The sequence below is a fragment of the Haemaphysalis longicornis genome, unplaced genomic scaffold (genome assembly GCF_048455015.1).
Source record: "Haemaphysalis longicornis isolate Haplotype H1 unplaced genomic scaffold, Haemaphysalis longicornis Haplotype H1 scaffold_14, whole genome shotgun sequence".
Classification (NCBI taxonomy): Eukaryota; Metazoa; Arthropoda; class Arachnida; order Ixodida; family Ixodidae; genus Haemaphysalis; species Haemaphysalis longicornis.
This window is the reverse complement of record NW_027526245.1, coordinates 4,278,786-4,295,076: the sequence shown is the minus strand read 5'-3', so window position 1 is coordinate 4,295,076 and position 16,291 is coordinate 4,278,786. Positions and strand designations below refer to the sequence as shown.

The 16,291-nt window shown below is 46.3% G+C and overlaps 1 long non-coding RNA gene across 1 annotated transcript in view; it reads left to right on the top strand.

Annotated features, from left to right (window-relative positions):
- LOC144164954 (uncharacterized) overlaps positions 1 to 14,724 on the top strand; it is a 52,123-nt gene extending 37,399 nt beyond the window's left edge. Inside the window, exon 3 of the long non-coding RNA XR_013321267.1 lies at positions 14,593 to 14,724. This is a non-coding gene — a long non-coding RNA (uncharacterized LOC144164954). The remainder of the gene's footprint in view (positions 1 to 14,592) is intronic.
- Positions 14,725 to 16,291: the final 1,567 nt, after the last annotated feature.

The following is a 16,291-nucleotide window of genomic DNA, read 5'->3' as shown; positions in this document are numbered from 1 at the left end:
AGGTCTACGAAGGTCTACGGTAAAATGGCCGTTTCGAAGATGATGAAAATATATTTCCTTTCATTACTATGTAGAGACTTAAAATTCATTGGCACCCAATTCAGATTGTTGTCGCCAGACTGTACATTTAAAATGCCTATAAATACAACATTGAGATCCCACAAACACCAAGCCAGCCTCAGTCTTCTACTTGGCTCATACTGGACGTAGTGCATAAAACTGGGAAGAGCACTCCGAAACTAGATATTGTACAACAACTGTTGTACGAGGCTCGTTGGTGCCTGAATGTCGACGCATGCAATTTGGCCACTTCCAATCGGTACCCAGTGTAGAGTGTTTCAACCGCGGCACGATAGATCTGCCCTATCAACGAGTAGCGTATGGTGAAGAACCCATCTACCTAAAGAAGGTGGTTCTGTCGTTAGCATTGGCTCTCACTTCGGAAATCTCGTTCTTCACTTTTCTGTTATTCTGGCCCCTATTATACTTCCCAAAAAGAAGCCGTATCTGTGTGGTAAGATAGTCAAAAGCACGCTTTCAAAGCACTCAACCGTCATTCTCGTTGACAAGGTCTGAGCCATTTTAAGCCATACCACAACAGAAGTCCTCTCCCATGTTAGCCGGTGTCTTGGGGCTGTGGTTAGGAAGAGTAATCCATCCAGCACAGAGCACATCTTGGGTACGCTAGCCGTGGACACTCCGATAACAAGCGGAGTTACACCTCCAGCGATTCATTTTCCGGTGTCTCGATGGCTGGTTTTGAGATTAATTTTTCGGTCCCGATGTCCCGGTGGTTACTGAGAACGATGCTACATTATCGATGTTCTCCAAGCACCAATTTGAGCTCAAATTCGGGATCTGGCTTTTTACTACAAAGAGAAAACACACCACACACGCCACTCCCAGGGCGCATTATTTCAAATTGCCTACACATAATTGAGTCACCTCAATAGTGAATGTTAGCAACCCCGTAGTGGTAACAGTTAGAACTGGGTGACGACGGAAGACATAGGTAGAGCCCAGCATCATGGTCCGGACATGGCTGTGAACATCGGTGCATCGAATACACCCATTGGCAATCCGCACTACATTATTTGCACCGGAACGCTAAGTTGTGATGTTGTGTTGTGAACGCTATGTTGTGAACCCACACCGAAGAGTGCCATGCCATCCTATTTCCGGAGGAGTTAAAAACTGATGTTCTAAAGACTGTTATTGCTTTTCCCTATGGAGAATACGTCTGACGGGGCGATACTTTCCAGAAATATATAAAAGCACTAATACTGGTCGAAGATGCGGAGCCAAATTATGTGCAGTTTTAACAAATTGCAAAGGCTGCAAGTATCAAAAGAAAATAAAGTTTGAAATGTTGCATAGAAAAACTTTTTGCTCGGCATGTTGGTGAATTGTTGCCATGATTTGAATCGCAACAAAAACACGGACGATAAAACAAAGTAGTGGAGACAGGTCTCGCCTACTCTGTTTATCCTGTATTTTTTTTTTTGAAATCTTGGCAACGATAAGACATCTTGGCTTACTCAACAGTTCACGCATCCAGCACCAGTCTTTCAAATTATTTTTATACATCTTGCGGCGCGTCACCCACCACAGCTGATGGCTACCGCTGCATCGTACTTTCCTGGGAAGCCCTGTATAAATACGTTGCGCTAACCGCTCGTACTCAGTCACCTCATCGATTACTAAACACGAAGTTTTAGTGAAGACATGGATTGCAAAGCACCTCATATAGCCCGTTCAAAAATTTCTATTGGCGACAGCAACGCTATTTTGTTTACTAAGTGAAAGTCGATTACGATTTGTTTTCATCCTACAGCACACAGTCGAACCGTCTTGCAGACCTATTTCCCCAGATGGTTCAAGCGCAACTGGAGCTATATGTGGGGACTAACAGTGCAGAACAAACCAAATAAAACAACACGCGCCGTCCGCCGTTTACGCTGTAAACACGTTCTTCCAAGCGATGAGGTTAATAATGCCGTATGAAGTCTTTAACGGGGAGCTTCTGCATGTGGACGTCGCAAGCGAATTCGCACCCTGTATAAAGATCAACTAGCTGTTGCTCGGTAGTCGGGGTGCCAAAAAGAAGACGAGAAGCGCCGAACTACGCTCCAGATTTGAAAACAAGCCCACGCCAACGCGCCCCGCAGTACGCTTTAGGAGTTGAAGTGGGGTGCACCGAGTGGTGCAAGCATTAGTACAGAAACTGCAATAATGATTTTGGGTTCATTTGTGATTACGAATTGTTTAAGAGCTATTAGAAATTGTGCACCCACCCGTGTAACACCGACAATGGTCGAAGGCGAAGCTTTTTGGAACGCTATTACTTTAATAGCTTTGATGTTGAGCCGGAACATATTCGGACTTCGATCGCAGCTTTAAAACTTTGACCCTTCTCCATTTATTATCGCATGACGGAAGATTCGCGTCCATTCATCTCGTTCGTTAGACAGAAAAAAAGCATAATTGTGCTGCTTGAATGTGCATGCCCATTAACCCTTCACCCGATCTAAATTTCTTCGACCACACCGAAATGCCACAATCGGATCGATGTCGGCTTCATAACGTGAGGGACCCAGGCTTGGTACCGAACACGGAATCACTTTTTAACACGAACGTTTTTATGCAGGGGTCCTCCAAGATCTGAGTGACGTCTTATTCGTCACGGAAATGACATCGCCAGAAAAAGTTCCTTTCACGCGGCGGCGCGGGATTCGATCCGGGAAATCTTTCCTTCCGACGGGAGGTACGAAATGCGCTCCCGACTAGACTACGAGCAGACGCGGGAATAGGTCGACAAACGCCCCTTATCTAGAAGAGGCGCCGAAGCGCCGAAGCTCCACCGCGTAAGTTGCGGAAAAGCCGGCATACTGATGTCGCGCTCATGTCGTGACGTCACACGGTCCGCAGCAGCGTGTGTTCACCAAACGATTCACTGATAACTGGTTTGGTTTCGTTCGCACGAACGGTTTGCGAGCGCCTGTGGTTTCAGTCGGGTTTACGCAATTCTCCGACGCGTGCAAACCAGTGTCCAACGTTGATGCGTCTAATGGTGCCATACCGACGAAGTATAAATAGCAACGTTCAAGTTCATACCGATACACAATAAAACTCAACTCATCCTGTGAAGGCACATTTTACTGTCGTGTTTCACCGGTTCCTATAGAAGAGGGAACAACGACAATTGTTGGCTTCACCTAAGACTATCATAACCGTGAGAGAACGATGGCATGCCTGCCGCGTGTTTTCAACGCGACGCAAGCCCTTAGTGAGAAACTAATGCTCCGCTTTTAGAATTTGTGTGTGCCTACTCTTCTTACCCCTTTGAACCTTACAAAAATGAGGACACAGCGGTCCCTTCAACGTCTCCTACATCAAAGAGCAAGTTTGGTTGTGGGGTGTTTCCTTACCAGACACTCTCTTTGGGCTCTCAGTCGTGGCCAGGGAAAGGCCAAACCTCACGGGAGATCTGAGTGCGTGGGCGCGCAGCAGTTACATTGCCCGGCAAGGCAATGTAACTGTTGCGGAAAAGGAAGAAGACCCCTTGCCAATGTACAGATCATCATCATTAGATAGTAAGGAGAAAGAGGATTAAAAGAGGTGTTCTCAGCAGAGCCATGGCGCGGGTCTAGTTCCTCAACATTTTTGGTGCCGTGAAACCCGGGAGGAACGGCCTGGTGGACACGAGATGACGGCGCACAGCGACTTCGAGGCACGCGAGGCCCGGGAAACCGTTTGATGTCTTGATCCCGTGGGACTTGCCCTCGAACGGCGCCCCCCATGGCTGGCTGCTCGACGCACCGCACCGACCACTTGGAACCCGGAAGTGTCCAGCAGCAGCACCGTATTCAGAACACCCTCCCTGTGGACCTTCAGCCTACTGAGCACAGGGAGGCCGTGCGTGAACTGAAAGAGGTGAGGGACACCCTCCGTGCTAAGATAACCGAACTCGTCAGAACAACAGACAACCTTGTAGAATCACGAACTCTGAGAATAAGTACGCTTAAAATCCTCCTCGAATCGCTTACAGAAGCGCTGGAAAACATAAATAATCTTGACAGACAGATACGCGACCTCCTAGATATTGAGGATTACGAAAAGGATTACGAAGAATCTGACAAGTACTTATATATGATTTTCAGTGCGAAGTGGCTGCTTACTGATAAGATATCGAAGATGACCTTGATGGGGGAAAAGATAATCACGCAGCGCGTCACGAATTTGGACCCCACTCAAGTCGCACCCGTCCGAACATCATGTAGGTCGTTGATTACGTCTACAGCTTCCCGTAATGAAGCATCTCAGTGCGAAGACCCATTACTCATAACGAATACGGCAACGGCGGGAATCATCCCACTGCCAGTAAAAGGCTTGAGCGCGTCCACAAATACTACGCTGGGATCACGGATGGATTCTGTACAGAGTGAAGAACGCTTAACACAACCTCCAGAGTCCTATCCCGATCATCAGAAGCCCGTTGTTTCAATGCATCTGATCACGAACACTGATGCCATGAACACCGACATGAACCGGCGCAAGAAGCGAAGAATTCGGGACAAGCCCAGCCAAAGGACAAGGACTGCCACACTAAAGACAAGACGCAGAGTTTGTGGACATTCGCCTAAGCTACGACCCAATTCCGTCAGGCGGAGGGCAACTAGTTCCTCCACCTTTACAAGGCGTATTCAGACACGGGAGGTTCGGTCGAGGGAAGTGCGATGCCGACCAAGACGATGTGAACGACCAGCTGGGCGCGAGACAGCCCGAATTTTCTTCCCTGCAACACAACAGAGTGCTGATGTACGTTCATCGCCGATCCTAACGAAGACCGTCATTAGAAAGCACCATCGGATGACAAAGCACCGATGGAAAACTAAGCTGCTCACTAACGGTCACCGAACGGCTAGACGAATTCAAACCAGGCTGCTGGACTGACCATCGTTTTATTTTTTTGGCATGTTTTTTCTACTCAAGTCCTTTTTATCCGTAGATGCATCACTGTCGCGGGCGGGAGGATGTTGCGGAAAAGGAAGAATACCCCTTGCCAATGTACAGATCATCATCATTAGATAGTAAGGAGAAAGAGGATTAAAAGAGGTGTTCTCAGCAGAGCCATGGCGCGGGTCTAGTTCCTCAACAGTAACTGCTGTCAAGTGGGAAAGTTTGAAAAGAAGCATGCAGGAGTTCGAGGAGGATAAAGCGTACCGCCCGGCTACACAACCCGTGGAAGAATTTCTCATTGTGAACACAGTCACCGACCTTTTTTTCGATTCGACGGGAGCTGCTAATAAGTCCGAATCGTCGGGATTCTGCCAACATGAATTGACTGTAAAAGACAACCATTATTATCCCAATGTCTGGAAAAACGTATGCATGCGCGTATGTACACACGCATGCCTATGCGCGAATAAGCCACCTTGTATTTCCGCCATCATTTCTCCTCCACTGTAGGCAGACAATAATACTGTATGGGCTCGTGCTGCATCAATAGTTGATGCCTCTAGCGTTGGTGGCACGTCATCGTCGGAGTCACTGTCCACCTGCGACGGTTCGAAGACCTGCAGTGTGATCGTCATCCAACTCGGCACCACCGAGGACGGCACTATAGATGTCGGTGAATTCTTCAAATGTAGCCGCTCAACATCGACACCGCTAGCACGCAGATGATCGAAAATGCCGGATGCTGTGGCATGTGGTATACCAGCTGTATGGTCATGGACTGTATCACTATCCTTGTCCTTACTGCCAGCCACAAATGCTGCATGCTGAATGCAGTCGCGGATCGTGTTCTGCGTCGCTGCCCTCCAAGCATCAGACAGGATGCTGATAGCCGACATTACATCTACAACGTACCTTTTGTCACTGTCCACACAAAAGCACATGATTCAGAAGGCGCGATCGGCAGTGCGGCTTGAAGTTCTCGATGACATCTTGGTCTATGGCCTGCAATGCACTGGTGATATTCGGCGTCAAACAATTGCAAGGGGATCGCTTTCAGGTTGTTGATGTGCCCGTGGGCACCACAGTTATCAGCAAACATAAGCACCTTGCGCTTCTCTTGATTGTACTTGCGGCCGACCTTCCGTATGTAGTGCTGAAAGAGGTCCTGTTTAATTCAGGCCTTCTAGTTCATTTCGTATCAAACGTGGAGCGAATTACAGCCTCTAAAACATCTCGGATGTCTTCATTTGAAGATGGCGAGGAGTGGAAGCTTCTCCGACCCGGGCATGTTGGCTCCCTCGATAACCATCAATCGCACCTGACTGTGCTCTCCGCCGTGGCACGGTTCGCCAGATAAAGCAAACGTCTTCTCGGCAAACACCTTTTAGAGGAAGCCAGTCTCATCAGAGTTGAATATGTGGTCGGGGGTCTACTGGCACAGCGGCGAACACAGCTTGTCGGCGCGGTAAAGTCCCACAAGGATCTCGCCACACATGCTTTTAAAGGTCAGATTGTATCACTTCTTGAAGGTTCACAGTCAGCCATAGCTGAACTTGCAGACTGTAATATTTATGCGCAGGGCAAGCGTCTCTGCCTTTTTCCTAAGCCTATCTCCAGAAACTGTAACCTTTGAGTCAAAGTCGCACGAAACCACATGTTTTAAGCTTCTTCTAGCTTTGGGTAACTGCCGTCACGGAGCTTCCTCTGCTTTGCTGCAGACACCTTTTTCCCTGCCTTAAGGATCTTCCCTTAATATTTAAGTAATCGGAGACAATTTGCTTTGAAAGGGAATTTTGCAGGCAACTGCGGTCGGCCGCGTTCGGGATCATGGCAGCTTTTTCTCCACCGTGAGTGTCTGGAAGTTGGCTGGTTTCTTTGTAACTCCAGATAGCTCCTGACGGTGCAGATGGCCTTGGTGCCACGGGTGGTGGCGCCACCATTTCAGAAGGTGTCTTAGCACGCCAAGCAACTACACAACGATACACAAAGCACCGAAAACGACTGATTGTGAAAATGGCCAACATACGAAAATATTTATGGCCTCTCCGATTTTCACTGTTCCACTGTCGGACCACCCCCTTCTATTGTGCCGCGCCTCCGCCAGGTGGCGACACAGGTCCCATGTGACCACCGAAGCGGGAATCCAAAAAATCGAATGGAGTGCTGTGCGGCGTCCGACTATCGGTAGTGGATATATCTACTGCAATATGACAAGCGGCAGTGGTGCGAAGGTGTCCGAAAAACCAAGCATTTCTGAAGTCCGAGTAATCGGTTTAGGCGACTGTATTTGTGTTTCGCACCCTCGTTTATGTATGTATGTATGTATGTATGTATGTATGTATGTATGTATGTATGTATGTATGTATGTATGTATGTATGTATGTATGTATGTATGTATGCATATATGTATGTATGTATGAATGTATCTATATATGTATGTGTGTATGTATGTATGTATGGAAAACTGTACGCATGTGCTATCTATATTCATTCAAAAACGAAGAAAGAAGGTAGTGTATTTTATTACTTGCTCCGCATTTACGCCACCGGCCCTGTGTGCGCATCGGAAATCAGTGACAAGAGGTTTTGGCGTATCCTTGCTACTAAACAAAGACATCGTCGTGTGAGAACTTTTATTTCCGCCCTAGCTGCGTTGGCTTTGTTTCCGATAACAGTAATATTTTGCCTACATGTAGGGCAACTGAGTGAAGCCAGAACTCAATTTAACAAAATTGAGGGGAGGCACGAATTTTTTTTTTAATTCAGAAATCAAGTAAATTGAGTTAGGCAATTCTTGGTCACTCGTACCTGTGCTTCGATCATACACTATTGCGGTATCATTTAGGATTATGCGGCGTCACAATTTTAGGGCGTAAATGCCGAGAAAAAAATTGCGGCCTCTGCGTACAAAAAAACACTATAAAAATTGGGGACCGCCGGTAGACGACAAATCTTTTTCCCACAAAAAAGTGTCGGTCACCTTTGCTTGCACGTGCTTTGTAGGCAATGGCGGCACAGATGTCTCGTATGTTTGTACTGCGTCCAGTGCGTATACCGAGTCTTCGAGCCTTCGCGCACACATCCGCACCGGATCAAAAGCATTCACCACATTCATCAGTGTGGGCACCGGAGCTTTGATATCATCAACGTCTTCGTGAGCGTCTGCAACCGCCACTTTCTCTATGCTTCTTACAAACCACGACATATAACCGTCAACCGAAATTTTCCTAGTGACTGTTTCCGTCGGTGCTCACGTAGCCGCAGAAGCTTATACCGACGGGCACTTCACCCACTGAACAATGGTTTTCCCAGGCACATTCTTGATTGTACCGGGGACCCTGTGAGCTCCATGTCGTACACGTTGGTCAGAAAGTGTGCTTGTCCTTCTGCTTTCACGAACGGTTTCCGCGCACATGCCTAGCGCTTCTAGACGGACAGTAGGCTTACCAAGATGAATTTCAGAAAAAAAGAACGTGAGGTCTAACAGCAAATGACACACAAGAAGGGCGAAAGCACAGGAACTACCCGCCCACGGATTGTTTGATGCGGTTTGCTCCCTCTTGCGAATTGAACTCAAAAATCAACTGCCGTTTTCCGCAGCGGAGTTTTGTTAAAGCGGGGCATAGGTGCTGTGCGATTTTGCCTTTCGCGTCCAGTAAATCAATTTTGGGCGTTCTCTACTAGATTGGCCAAACATTACCACTTTTGGGACTGAATTTATTCAGAAAAAGTTTGTTAAATCGGGTAATGTCTTTATACTCGTTTCGTTTATTCGAACTCGTCAAGTCATTGGATTTTATGAGTCTGAGGAGCCATCGGGATATTGCTTAATTGGTTTCGTTTAAACTACTTTTAGATGCGACTGCTTCTCATTCACTCGCCTTGTCCATGCAGCGTCGGCGTTGTTGTCATCCGCCCCTCCACCATTCTCCTCGCCGCGCGAGCTGCGCTCTCCGCCGCTCACCCCCTCTCCTCTCCGATGTCCCTCTCTCGTCCACACCCCTCCCTCTACACTATAAAAAAATAATAGTTAGCGGCGCCTGGTTTCGATCCCACGACCCTGTTGGCGGAACGCGAGGTACATGTTGCTCTTCCCACTGTGCCACAAAACCGAGACAGAATCTAATGCTACGAACGCGCCTTATATCCTTCACTCATTCAAACTACGTCAACAAGCTACTGATACAACGCATGATGGGGCAATGATTACACTTGCCATAAAAGAAAACAAGCTTCCACTTACAGCAACAATGATGGAGCAAAGGTCATTGCGACAGCGAAGCGCCAACATACCACTTAGAGATATTGACCAAGATTGGCCAATAAAACATAATAGTAATCATAAAACATATTAATCATACGCGTTCCTGATACGTTTCACGCGATTTCAGCCTCAATCCAACGGAAACACCAAGTAAACCCCACGATGCGGCACATCTACACAGGGTTCCCCTCGCGGGGAGGTGGGTGCAATTCTTTGTTGACTGTGGTTTTTCTTGCGCCTAAATGATCGCCCACATAATTGTGCGTGCATTTTGAGCGTAATTTAATCAACTTAGTGGAAACATTGTGGGACGAAGTTCACGAAAATAAGCAATTTTGTCACGTGTTGGCAAACTTGCGTACCAGGCTGTTATGACGAGGGCAATGGCGCATCTCGGCGACATGCTCGTGCCGAAGTTATTCACGGGGTTATTTGATACCCATACTGTGCCAAATAACCTACCTTTTATTCTATTGGGCTAAGTTTGTGTTACAGCACTCCGTCAATGCCACCTTATATTGTGGTATGCTAGGAACTTTGCCTTAGATTACTTAGCGTACGTTTTTCTGCCAGTTCGTAGCCACGGCCTGCCATATTGTGCTCAGGCGAACCACGCTGGTCATGACACCGAATCGATCGGTTTTTCTACATGGTACTCAATGCTTCGGTGGCGCATGGCACGAACTGGAATTGGCACATCATGTGAAATACAGTTATTTAAACTGTAAAGAAAGGTTCTGTTAGAGTTTGGAAATTCAGGAGGCGGCTAAATTATTGCATTATCTTTGTTTGTATTTTTTTCCCTATGAGGTTGTCCTGTGACGTTTCTATTAGGAATATGATTTATAAATGTCTTGGGGAGTCCCTTAACAAACATGGTTGGGCTTTTTATGTTGCGGCTCCATCTTTCACACTGAAAGGTATATATCAAATTGTAAATAAAATTCCTGTTATTCTTTATTCCACAACGCGACATCACGATTACTATGTTTTATCAATTGTGCCTTGTTGAGATATGTTTGTGCGCGAGCAGTGCATTTTTCAGTAATAGCAAAACGATTTTAGCAGATTTATGCAAGAAAGTAACCTTAAAAAAAGCCACCATATCACATTGAGCGATTTGTCCTACCTTGTGCTTACACTCATTTTGGTAATATATGGCGAATGTGACACTACTTTTGTAAAGTTGGACAAACAGCAAAGCTGCAGAGCCATTTCTCTTCGTCCTAAACCGGGCTGTTGCACGACACATAGATTTCCAACGCGCCCTAACGTCTCCATGGCTGGCAGGCCCGGAACGTTTTGTCCGTAGGTTTTCACATCTCTCCCCAACTTGGGTGCGGTAGCACGTGCTTAAACCCGCACTAACCAGATTCGCGATCTCAGCGCCTTTAGAGTGAGATAGGTGTTCCTGTTCCGAACTACTGCCGTGGGCGCATGTGAACTGGTGAGGAGTCCAGCACACGAGAGATCACGCAACAAACGCAATCGCAGGCAAGACGGTTTCTTAACTCGGGGGACCCATCTTTCATATCGCTTTGTTTCGTGAAGCGACGGTCTGTTGTAATGTAGGTGTTTCATGCCGGCGTACAGCAAGACCACACGGACGTCGTATCCGTCACGGAAACTACATGGCCAGAAAAAGTTGCATTGACGCGGCGGTGCAAGGTTTGGAGCCCGCGATCACTGTGGCCGCCACGGGAGCCTTGAGAAGCTCTACCAACTGGGCTATGAACTCAGGCCTGTTTACCTGTACGAACGCGACTTAAATCTTTTCCTATACCAATCTCCATTCATATCGTGCAGTCGTCTAAGAGAGTTGAAGCGAAGTAGTTCGTCATGACGCTAATGATCACCGACAATTGGCGCCTCGATAGACCTGCGTATAGCAGCGTAAGCTACGCTATCTATCCTCTGCCTATGCTGGGGTTGTGATGAACCCGTGCTGAGTAGATGAATAACTTCCACCGTGGCCCTGTGTAAACAAAACTGTTGTGTTAAGGCAGAAAGGTAACACCCCGGACTGGCGAATGGCGCTGTCCTGACAGCATTGGTGCGACGATAGACACACGCCAGCGGGAAGCGGAATGCATTCACGCATTTATGGTCCTAGCTACGAGGTCAGCCTCCCACGTTCCACGACCGCATCTCGTCGCCACTCAAGCGTCTGCCATACACTCCGACCAGCAGGGCCGAAGTGGTCACACCTTCGCCGAAGTGATCCACCAGCAGGACGTCGATCACCGAGCACACCCACAAGAACAAGACTGCTGCCGACCAGCCAATCATGCTCCTTTCGCTGTAGCGGACCGTGACTTCACCAAATGATTGGCTGACAACTCGTTCTGTTTCCTTCGCTCGGTTTTCGAGTGCGCGGGGTTTCAATGGGATATACACAATGACCCTGCGTGTCTAATCCCGTGTACAATGTTGATGTGTTTAATGGTGCCATACCGCCGAAATAAAAAATGGGATGTGCAATAAACATTAAACTGCTCCAGTGAAGGCACATTTCCCTTTCGTGTTTTAACGATTGCTATGAAGAGGGGATGAACCACATTTTTTTTTCTTTTTCGGAAGTTTGTTATGGCGTGTTTTGTTTTTTCAATATTTATTTCAACCTTTTAAAAAATGTATGACTTTTTCTTCCCGACCCATAATTAGGTGGCCTTGGAATAAGAGATGGACCAATTTTTGCGCGCTCTGCGCGGCTAAAGTTGTTGTTAGGTTTATTTTCTCAGCTTAAAATTGAACTAATTTTCCCCTATACTTGTAAAAATTATATCTGGATTCTTTTCCTGTTGCCGTCAGCGTGCCGACACAAAGTATTTATTGTTTTTGCTCCTCCCCCAGCGTGAAGCAAACCCCTTATTTCCCGGGCTATTTCGGTAGCCTAGTGGTCCGGTATCCAGTTTCACGAAAAAGGGTTCGGGGATTGATTCCCGGCAAGTCTTTACGACATGTTCTTCTTACGGTGCGCACTCACAAAACCTCTTCGGGGGCTCCTTGCCTCCTGGCCACTTACCATCAAACGTCCCGACCTAGTACTTTCACCCTCTCTACAACGCCGATGATGAGAGTTTTCAGGTATTACTCCAAGGAATCACTAAAAGCCTAAACACTTCTGCTATTAAAAATTCACCGGTTCTACATTCTTTTTGTCTTGATAATCTTCCATTCGACCTAAATGTTCCAAATGAACTCATACTGATACACTTGATAAGATGGAGATTGTGGACTTATCACAGAAGTTTCCGCGTTTTTTGACCCCACGGGTTACTGAATGTGTAAATCGTATTGTGTTTGTCAGCAAAACTTTGCGTTCTGTATATTCAGATTTGGTTTTTACAGCAAAGGTACATATCTTTACTTACCTATGGTTTCATCGCGTGGGCAAAAACGAGCTCCGTTATTTAAATACGCCAAGGCCCAAGACGCCAGGCGCATGCATCAAGCTAATCAGTTATACAGCATAGCGCTCAGAATACGTTCCATGAAACCACAAAACAAGCCTCAAAACGGCATTACCGTGAATAACTGAACTCTTCCCACCCCCCGCCACCCTTGCCTTCCCGGTTGAGTATGTTTGCAGAAACTCTCCGAAGGTTAGGCAGGACTAGTGTCACCAAGTAAAGCTGTTCCTGCCCGCAGACGCTGACAGCATGGGTGAGACAAAGCAGGGCCGAGCATTCGCGCCAGGGACTAGGAGCGTAGTGTCAGCAGATAAGGTACTAGCGTACAGCCATTGAGGCATGCAAATCAGCAACGGTGGACGTTTTGGCGTTATCAGTGTTGCGAGATTGGCGTATGAACGGCTTTGCCGATAACTTCGACCGGGTCGTTTGTTAACAGCACTACCGGAGATGCATCAAAACGGCATCTTTAGACAGACTTCTGCCGCTGAAATGTAATTACACGTCTCCTGTGATTCGAATTCGAAAGGACGGGAGTAACGCGCAGCCACCGAGCAGAAAGGAAAAGATACGTATGCCAGTGTTGACCGATAAAAACGTACAAAGAACAAAATGGTGGTGCCCATGAACCGTCGGATTATAAAACAAAAGTGACGCAATGCGAACTAACCAATGATCCTGGTGGTGGCACAGAACAATAAGAGAAAATTGTGCCAATATTCTATATCCCAGCCGAGCGCCACTTACACGTTCGCCGAGATGACTATCAACAATTCATGCCCTCCTGCATCACTTTTTGTAGTATTTTACAACTTCTTGGCTAGGCATGCAGTTTCGCAATCGGTATAGCGACCGATTTGTTTTGTAACCACGCTTCGGAAAATGCATTGCTTTCTGGACTGTCCTTCATTTTCAAGCACTGGTGCTGATACATTCGACTATGTTTGAATAAGTTGAACATTTATAATATAAATGTGCATTAGTTTGGTCCTTGGCATGTGCATTTTGTCAGTGTGGTAATCGTGTTTGCCAAGATGATAGTGATGGCGGGAATTTGGCTTAATGTCTGGTGGCGGTGCCCAATCTGCGGTATCTGGCATCTGCAGTCTGACAATGCTGTACTTATAGTGTAATCGCGAATGACAAGAGATGAAGCCACATGACTCTGCAGAGTGGGGTGATTTATGTGATTTCCAAATAAAATTCTGTTGGAAGAATAGCGCTGTGTCGTCGTTCGTACTTATGTTGTTCCGTCCGTTTTGCTCTGCTTGTTTGATATGATTATTACATTCAGTCACATACTGAGATTTTCTGGGCTGCACAGGCATGCACACAAATGACGTCCTGTGTTGTATGCGTGCTGAAGTATGTATTTGTATATGTTCAGGAAATAGGTTATTTCGACTATAGTGGTAGTAATATTGCTATGATCCTTTGAATAATATCACTATTACATTACCTTTTTGTATGTCACAGGTCCAGTCTTGTTTTGATAGAAAGTGGTTGCGGTTTTGTGGTTGCTTTTCTAGGCAGTTTATTGAAGTTCCTGATTACAGTCGATGTTTGGACAGGCATTTGCATTGAAAATGAATGAATGCCGGGAAACGGCCGGTCTTCTTTTCCCCCACGCTCATCTGTGACCGTCCCTTTGCTAGCTGCTTCTTGCCGCACGTGTATTTTTTGTTTAGTCAGTTATAACAGGTTGGATCAAAACACGTATTTCTGAATCATCCACCCGGTGTCAGCGTGTGGTATATGTCAATATATATTGTGGAAATTTCACTTTTCTTGCTAAATAAAAGCTTTTTATGTGCAAATGCTTCCGATATTGTCGTCAAAATATGACACAGAATTTAACGAAATAATTTTGTTCACGGTATTTTTATTCATTTAAACGCCTGAGCAGAGCTACTCGTGTGTCTATTTCTGGTTTTTATGGATACATTTTTCTTCCAGTGCTCACCACTCTCCTCAGGACTACGATGTGGACCTCAACCAACCTGCATTTGCCAAAATGGCACGTGCACCGTCAACTCAAGTCTCATATCAGTGCCAACAGTGATGTGACCTCGAAGACCACAAAAACCTTGCCAAGAACATTATCTTTGATTTGTTCGGTTCGAGAAAGAAATAAAATTGGAAATAAATATTCAATAGAAACCAACAAAAATAAACTACTCTATCCAAGCATAAAAAACTTCTTTTAAGTACCTCTTTAGCTTCAAGATATTATTGATTTTGGGGGAACATTTAGAAGAACTAAACTTTCTCGGTCAAGGTTTCTTGTTTTTTTGTTTTTGTAATATTTTTCTTGTACCTTTTACTCCGCATAAAATATTTTGCGCAATATTTATACCATATTCTGTAATCACCACAGGGCCTCCGCAACAACAACCTTTATCGTAAAGTGGCTATAAACGAAGCTGGTTTCTTCCAAAAACAAAAGTTCATTGAAGCAAACTTTTGCCCGCCAAAAAATTTGAAAAATACACAAACTGGAAGTAGCCCTTGCCAAAACTGCTCGCACAGGTGTATGCCTTGAACCAGCGTTTACCTTGCAAACACTTATGTTTCTGCATGTATATTGATCAATTACACTCGTGATGATTCTAGCTAAGTGACAACAAGGTGAAGCAGGTTTATATATAAAATCAGACAGCCTGCGGTATACAAAAAAGAGGCGAGTAACACCTGCCCCGCTTCAAAGCCAGGCAATACAGCCGGGCCGGCCGACCCGGTACATCAAAATACATGAGTCAATACTACATAGCGTGCTTCGAGGCGTCATCCCCGTTAAAGGAACCCTGCGACAGATTCGATAAACGTTTTCATGCTTTCTTTCGCGTCTCAAGGCACTCCTTAAGGTACAGTTGTTGCCAGAACGTAGCGGCTCTGCGTGCTTTGCTCGTCAAAGCAGATCCGCTATCCGTCTCTGCTTCATTTTTGTGCCTTTATTTTTTAAGTTGCTATCGAAGTGCGTTCATTGCTGCAACTGAAGTAAAACCGGCCAACAGCCGCTACGTGGTCTCAGTGACGTAATTTAGCAGTGGAAATACTTCAATATCGGGAAAGAGAGAAAAACCTTTGAGGAGTTTCCACGTCATCTGATGAGCAAAGAGGAGTAATTTTGCCGGAGGTGCTTTGCGACCCCCTAATCTGCGTACTGGGTGTGTTGGTGACTATGTTCAGCAAAGATTTACCATCTCACAAAAAGTTGAAAGAAGTGTTAGACCATCAATTTAAGACTTCATCGACTCGATTCTGGAAAATTGTGCTGGCCATTACGATATTCCCTAATGCAATATTTGACCACAGCCGCAGTGCGCTGAGGCTGCACTAACTGGTTGGTTCTCTTGACGGCAGCGATAATTACCCTATGCCTCAGCGGCGCTAAGTGCGTCTCAGGAAGGGACCGCGATCTGCGTCTTAGGAAGTGAATGCACACCATCGTCACCCGCACGGCTCTTTTACGTTTCGCCCGAGCGCCACGCCATCGAGCGCCGCGTGCGGGCAGAGCATACTGTCACCCTCCCGTCTGCTACCGCACCCTTTCGGACATCGCTCGCTAGAGCCGCCACGCCGAACTGCCCTCCCGTCACAATTACGTGACCCTCTCCTCCTTTGCTTTCTTTCATCCATCGCTTTTTCTTTTATT